The sequence below is a fragment of the Limulus polyphemus genome, unplaced genomic scaffold (assembly GCF_000517525.1).
Source record: "Limulus polyphemus unplaced genomic scaffold, Limulus_polyphemus-2.1.2 Scaffold271, whole genome shotgun sequence".
Lineage (NCBI taxonomy): Eukaryota > Metazoa > Arthropoda > Merostomata > Xiphosura > Limulidae > Limulus > Limulus polyphemus.
In genome coordinates this window covers 590,057-597,999 of record NW_013665881.1, presented here as the reverse complement: position 1 = coordinate 597,999, position 7,943 = coordinate 590,057, and the positions used below count along the sequence as shown (strand labels likewise).

The 7,943-nt window shown below is 33.7% G+C and overlaps 2 long non-coding RNA genes across 2 annotated transcripts in view; both read right to left on the bottom strand.

Annotated features, from left to right (window-relative positions):
- LOC111085202 overlaps positions 1-7,943 on the bottom strand; it is a 25,102-nt gene that overhangs the window by 7,223 nt on the left and 9,936 nt on the right. The gene's annotated exons all lie outside the window — the stretch shown is intronic.
- LOC106456912 lies at positions 4,976-6,594 on the bottom strand. The gene is made up of 3 exons (XR_002610036.1): positions 6,542-6,594; positions 6,218-6,292; positions 4,976-5,036 (listed from the first exon to the last, which is right to left on the bottom strand). It is a non-coding gene; the product is annotated as an uncharacterized LOC106456912 (long non-coding RNA).

The following is a 7,943-nucleotide window of genomic DNA, read 5'->3' as shown; positions in this document are numbered from 1 at the left end:
TTAAATATAAAATTCATTGAGAAATAAAATAATCTTATGTAAAAGGGAATAAATGGTAGTAAAAAATGATGTATGATTCTTAAACAGCAGGAAAATTTATGAAAATGGTTTGAAACATTTAGGAAGAAAAAGGAGTTTGAAAAAAAAAAGATTACAGAAATAGTTATTAAAAACGTCTAATGACATGGTTCGTTTATATAGAAAATAATAAAAATTATTTAAGTTCGTTTAATTTAACGATGTCTGTATTTGATAAAAGAACAAACACTGGTATATAAATCTATATAGAAGTAAAGTGAACTCAGTTATATTGTCTGATTGTCTGTTTGTTGTTAAGCGCAAAGCTACACAATAAGCCATCTGTGCTGTGCAAACCACGAGTATCGAAAACCGGTTTTTTACGGTGTGAGCCCTCAGATTTACCGCTGAGATACTGGGGGGTGCTATACTGTCTGAAAATAAGTTACAAAGTAAATTACTTAGAATACCATTAAACGTGAAACTTAACTAGTTTATTTACCTGTATTTCTTCTAACGATTAAACAATATTATTAAATTCAACATCGTTGTCAATCATACACACGTTTAACCAGTCACTTAAATATTGTAATATGGCAGAAATATAAATTTAATATATTCTCCTTAATTAATAAAAGCTAATATTACTAATGTTAATGTTAGTGTTCTCTAGAAAGAAAGAAAAAAAGAGACAGCACTAATGATCGACAATTTTCCTTCAAAGGCAACAATAAATTCAAAACACGATTAATAGTTATTATATATATATATATATATATATATAGACAGAGGAAATAGAAGGACCGGAAGAAATACATGAGCATCTAGCTAATAATGACTATTTAGTTTACGTATTTTCTGGCTTTCTGTTGTTATTAGCGGATACAGTAGCTTACATTTACCATAATCAGCTGATACAGTAACTTACATTACCATAAGAAAACACGAAGCTAACTTGCACACTCATAAGGATAGTCTAGAATCTTGTGTCGATGCGGTTACACGTAATGCTTTGTTTATTGATAAGTAACATAATAAACATTTCCAAATTGTACTTCAATGATGTAATACTGCGCTTTAATCAAAGGAGTATCACTGTACTAATGACAAAAGGTAAATATTTTCACCTTACTGGCAGGACAAGTTTCCATATGCTGATGTGTACTTCAGTGATGTAATACTGCGCTTTAATCAAAGGAGTATCACTGTACCAATGACAAAAGGTAAATATTTTCACCGCTGTGCTACTTGGGGACCTGTTTTCTGGTAAAGAGAAGTTTCTGTACAAGAGGAATTACAGTTTATTGTCTCATTAAATGAACCAGATAAATGCTTTCTCGACGATTCACCTCGATAATTAATTCTAATAGTTTTACAAGGTATCTTGACGACAATTCTAAATTACTTTTGAAGGGAAGCCTTTTCAAAGAAATGAAATGTAGCTTAAAAAAGAACGCTATATTAAGGAATGGATGTAGGTTAGCTAAATTCTAGGAACAAGGTATGTGGATCAAGGACAGTGTTACTTGTAATTTTATGTCTTGCTAAGTTAATGTGGAAATTTCCACTTGATATTATAATTTTTACCCAATAGATATTAATATATATACTTTAATATGTTTCATCTTTCTAGTCAAAACCAGTATCTAGTGGTATTTTTGTTTTGAAATTGATATAGGGAAGATTGATACACATGACTCAATTTATTAGTTATTTATCTATGTTTCTTTGTTATATGAGCTGTCTAATGTTCCCATCGGAAGGATCAAATCCTAACTTTTATAGAGATAAGCGCTGAAGCGCACCGCCGAGCCACTGGAACATGCAGCTATTCAAATATATGCCCTATTTTAACCAAAAAATACATTAAACGTAAAAGTGTTTATGATTTATTTATCGTAGTTCTCATTGGAGGTAAAATATTGTTGTAGTCTGTAATTATCCCTAAACATTTACATAACTAATGTTACTAAAGAACATTTTAGTTCAAGGTCAAATAAGCAGTAATTCTCCAGTGCCACCTTTCGTTGGAAAGTTCAGAAACATAAAAACAAAAACAAAAACCCTTGACGATGCGCGTCTAGCTCAAGAATAATGTCGCCGCATTGTGAAGCCGTTTATCCTCACGCCACTTGTATTACACGTACGACAGATAAACTGAAAACAAACCTTTGAGTGTGCTTCACACATGATATATTACTGTTAAAAGATGTATATGAACTTCTCTTGGTTTCACATGTACGGAAAAACAACCGGTTCGAACAGTGTTAGAGTGTCTATGCTACCAAAGCTCTTATTTATATTATATAAATATTTATTTATTTTGACACATTTCCTTCTTTTCTTTGCAATCAGTACCATATAGTATATTTGTTAAGTGTTTTATTTTAGGATCAAAATTATTTTATATTAGCTCATTGGATTACTTGAAGTTCTTTAACTAAATAATTCGTAAAAAAAAACACCTGCTGGATTACAAAAAATATCCTTCTCATGTTGAATTACGTTTTATCTACAGTCTGAACTAAAGCTGCAACTTTCTTTTGATTATCATACCACAATAATTACAATACACGTATCTTTGCTTAATTTGTTGGGTAGATATTAGTCAAATACTCAAAGCATTTTTTATATATATCTTACGTACTGATGAAGAAGCTAATTTGTCGAATAAAATAAATGGCTGACGGTATTTGTTTACGACGGTTTACAACCTAAAACTTATCGTTATTCATAATTGATGAAGAAGCTAATTTGTCGAATAAAATAAATGGCTGACGGTATTTGTTTACGACGGTTTACAACCTAAAACTTATCGTTATTCATAATTGATGAAGAAGCTAATTTGTCGAATAAAATAAATGGCTGACGGTATTTGTTTACGACGGTTTACAGCCTAAAACTTATCGTTATTCATAATTGCTGAAGAAGCTAATTTGTCAAATAAAATAAATGGCTGACGGTATTTGTTTACGACGGTTTACAACCTAAAACTTATCGTTATTCATAATTGATGAAGAAGCTAATTTGTCGAATAAAATCAATGGCTGGCGGTATTTGTTTACGACGGTTTACAACCTAAAATGTATCATTATTCATAATTTATAAATTATTATTTTTGTGTGCTTATTTTTATTCCAGAGTAATTTGAAAGTACCGTTTTGATTCTTTTATATACATAATTATCCTGAGATGACTCCTGGGAGTGAAATAAAATTTGATTCCCCAGTGGTCATTCAAGGTTACGTAAATATGCCATTCTTTATATAAGAAGATTCGATCGTTTACGACACATGCTGCTCTTTAGAATTCAATATATATTAAAGCGTTTTCATTCTTCTTGTCTTTCGAACTCATATGTTACAGTTATATATAGTTAGAAATAGCCTCCAATAACAGAAAAATATCACTCACGTGTGTATATATATTGATTTTGATATTTCCTTCCATTTAAATATTTAATTATTCACGGCCCACTTTAAATTAATGAAAATAAGTCTATTAAAGTTTTTTTTGTTACAAGCCACTCCTAGTAATCAAAAATACATTTTCCTGAACTCAGTATTTCCTTTTTTATTGAAATTCGTAACTATTTGTTTTGCAGATGTAGGCTTAACACGTATATCAGGTTACAGCGACTTATTTGAATTTTTGATAATAACACACTCTTACTAAAAAAGAAAAAAAAATCAGGAACATACAACTTGGGATTTCACATTAATTGTTTTACGGTGATGGAAATAAATTGCTTTTCATTGAAAATATTTATAATAAAATGCGGTTGTTGATAAATACATTTTACAGGATTTGTAAAGAACGAACTTTACTATTTTGTGTTTAGTGTAGTTTATTGTTTTCATTGCAGTGCAAAAATTGTAATTACTCACCTGTATCGAAGTTATTTTGCATTTGTATACGTCGCAGCAAGTTAATTACTTTTTTCACTGCCAAGACGAAGATTCACGTATAATGCTTAATAACACAAAGCTTTTGATACAAAGTAAAATAAAGACTGAACTCACGAAGATTTCGATGACTCCAGACTAAGCCAATATATATATAAAGCAACGATTCAAAATCAGTACTTCGTCGTTGTATGGTTGCTTTAAATTTTGTGTAGACACATCTGCCAAGTTTACTTGTCATACTACCAAGGTCGTTTTATTTCCAATATAGTAAACAATCATTCCAGAATTTGATATCGTATACTGGTCATTGTAAAGTCGAATGACCAAAACATATAGTTTGAAATTAGAATAAAGAAATCAAGAAAATTACAAATATGCAAAATGTTTACCGTAAGCCAGATTCACTTAACGTCACAAATTTATGGAAACAAATCACAAACAATGTGTTTTCGGTTATTCGTAACTGAGGTTTGGCAAAAAAAACAAAACAACAAAAAACAAATTAGTGGTTTTGAAAAGTTTCCAGAAAGTAGTGCGTCTAAGCTTTAAGTTTTTCATGCTTATTTTACTTTACAGAATATTTTTTTCAGTCCATCATTCATTTGTTCACAAACGTGGAAACAATCCAGTACCCGTATTTGTATCAGCAACCGTTAGTGAAAACAAGTATTTTTGAAGAAGTAAATACCTGATCAAATGTTTATTAAACTGCATAATTTTCACTAATAGTCCTTCTGACTTATAATATGGGAAGTGTCTATTAAAAAACTCCGAATGGAATACAAAACATTCTGTGTGTTCTACGAAAGTTTTCTCGACTTATAAAATAGTTATACCTCTAAAGATTAATATATTCTGAAATATATGATATGCTTGCATAGTTTTCCTTCACATAGATGCTTCTGACAACAAAAGAAATAAATATCCATTATATATGTTCTTGCAATGGAAACAAGTTTATTTATAAAAAAAAACATTGAAAGGTATGGCAGTTTATAAGTTACACGTATTTGAATTTTCTAGACATCTTGCATTTTACACTATGCCCGTTCCTTTTAAGGGCCGTGTTACCTTCAAAGATTTCGCTGGAATGTTCCCTTCGCGATGTCACTGAAAAGACAAATAAAGTTACTAATAGTTCAAGGAACTGATATACAATAGGTGCTTCACTATTTTCAATAATCAAGTTGCTAAAATAATCTAAAGCAATGTGAAACGAGCAAAAACTCTTTATCGCACAAATGGAATAGAAGGCAATACTTTTCATATTTAAACGAAATAAAAGGCTTACACTGTGAAAATCGTTGAAATTGCTAATTAGGTTTCCTGATTTTCTCTTGATTTTATTTAATGTTTAATTGACAAATAGTGGATTATGTCATTTGCTTAATTAAAATAGGGACAATAACTTTTTCTTGTATTCGAAGTGTTAACTTCACACTTACATCAAGACGAGGCTTATACTTACTCAAAGAAGTTAAAATACATATTGAAAATAACCTAAATTGTTTTCAGGTGCATGTAAAAAATAACTTTTTTTAAGAATTCGCAGTTCATTCAGTTATTTATAAAGTAAACTCCTACTAGGTTGTTACACTTAATGTTATTCCAATGCCATAATTAGATTATAAGCTCTATCTTAAATAAGGGAAACATTGAAAGGTTAAAAGTGTATTGTGACTAACAAATTGAAATGCTAAATACTTAAACAACTGTGCGAGTCTTAGTTTTAACTTAACATATGACTAACAAGCTTAAACATTAAATACTTAACCAAGTGTGAAAGCCTTAGTCTTAAGGTGATTTAAAATGTGACTAACAAGCTTAAACGTAAATTCTTAATCAAGTGTGAAAGCATTAGTCCTAAGTTAACTTGAAATGAGCTTCATTCGACAGGTAAAAAATATGATGGCTTTTTCATTCTAACCATACTAGACAACTATAATTATGTTTTATGATTGTGTATGTGTGTCAAAAAATTCTTTTCTTCTTCATAAGCGGTAAAATTGAAAAGAGAATCTGTAACATAAGAGCCTAATGCATTCTTTGAAGAAATGTCATAACATTATTCACATACCGAAATCAATTTAGGTTACTATATGGTGAAATGAAATGGACTCAAAACTCCATAGAAATTATGTTTTATGTCTTCGTTAAATAGTAATTTTAAATATGTGCATCATAACTATTATTTATATCATTTCTTCTAAATTTATTACTTTTGATGAATAGTATGTCTCATTAGCTCAACTAGTATGAATGTGTGGTCTCTGTATCTTGAGCTAACGTACCTTAGTGTGGAGGTGTATACTCAAATGAGTCAACTTTTTCTGAGGCAGGCTTCGTGATTTCCAATGGCTTGGTTGCTAAAAGAAACGGTGTCATATGATTACACATTTAAAGACCAGATAACTTTTCTGTTCAATATATTTAGATAATGTCACTGAACTGTTTATGTTTTCCTAAATGTGCATGAGATGAATTATACAAGTGAATAAAAAATACAATTGCAGTTACTTTATTCCGTGGTTTTTTATAAGTTTGAAAAATTATTAAGATGATAAGAGTATATTATTAGACATGGAAAGAAAAGTACAATAAAAAACATTTCATACCATCTGAACCAGCTCCTTTACGTCCCCAGTCTCTTCCACTTGCTGAAGACGAACATACCCCTTTAGGTAAGCACTTATAATGACATTTAAAAAGGTTGCAACGTCTTAGAGTGCAAGAGTAGACGCAATTCAGTAGAGGATGAAAGTCTTCGAATGAGTGTCCTCTACTGTCAAATGTGTTGCTTCCACCAACACCAGTCCCACTGCTTACTCCACGACTATAACCACTGTCTCCAAAGACATCAGCTCCACCACCTAGTCCAATTCCATATCCACTGCCTACATCTGTTCCACCACTGTGTTCACTGCCCCCACCTAGTCCAATTCCATGTCCAATGCCGCCACCCACTCCACTATCATAACCACTGCCTCCACCATTACCGACTCCACTACCATGACCACTGTCTTCACCAGTGCCAGCTCCACCACCTACGCCACTACCTAGTCCAATGCCATGTCCACTGCCTCCACCTGTTCCACTGCCATACTTAGTCCAATTACATGTCCAATGCCACCACCCACTCCACTACCATAACCGCTGCCTTCGCCAATAGCGGCTCCACCACCGTGTCTACTGCTATCACTTAGTCCAATTCCATGGAGAAAGCCGCCACCCACTCCACTACTATGACCACTACCTCCATGAGTACCACCTCCACCACCTAGTCCAATTCCCTGTCCACTGCCTCCACCTGCTCCACTACCATGACCACTGCCACCACCTAGTACAATTCCATGTCCACTGTTACCACCTAAATTAATTCCATCTTCATTGCTACTCTTACTACCATCTCCACCAGCCACTCCACTTCCTTGTCCAAATCCGTGTTCATTACTACCCTTGCTACTAGAACCACCTCTTACTGCATTACTACTGCTACCACCCAGTCCAATTCCACCTCCTGTTCCACTTCCAACACCATGTCCAATTCCACTACCAATACCACTGCCAGAACTACCGCTGAAACCACTACCAGAACCATATCCAGACCCTCCCACGTTACCGACGACAAAGTCTTTTCCACCACCACCACCACCCCAGATCCACTTCCATGACCGCTTCCAAGTCCTACCCCACTACCGAAACCAAAGCCTTTTCCACCACCACGACCAGATCCACTTCCATGACCACTTCCAAATCCTCCTCCTCCTCCACCACCACTCCCAGATCCACTTCCATGACCGCTTCCGAATCCTACCCCTTTACCGAAGCCAAAGCCTTCTCCACCACCACCACCACCAGATCCACTTCCAAACCCTACCCCGCTTCCGAATCCTACCCCTTTACCGAAGCCAAAGCCTTCACCACCACCACCACCACCAGATCCACTTCCAAACCCTACCCCGCTTCCGAATCCTACCCCTTTACCGAAGCCAAAGCCTTCACCACCACCACCACCAC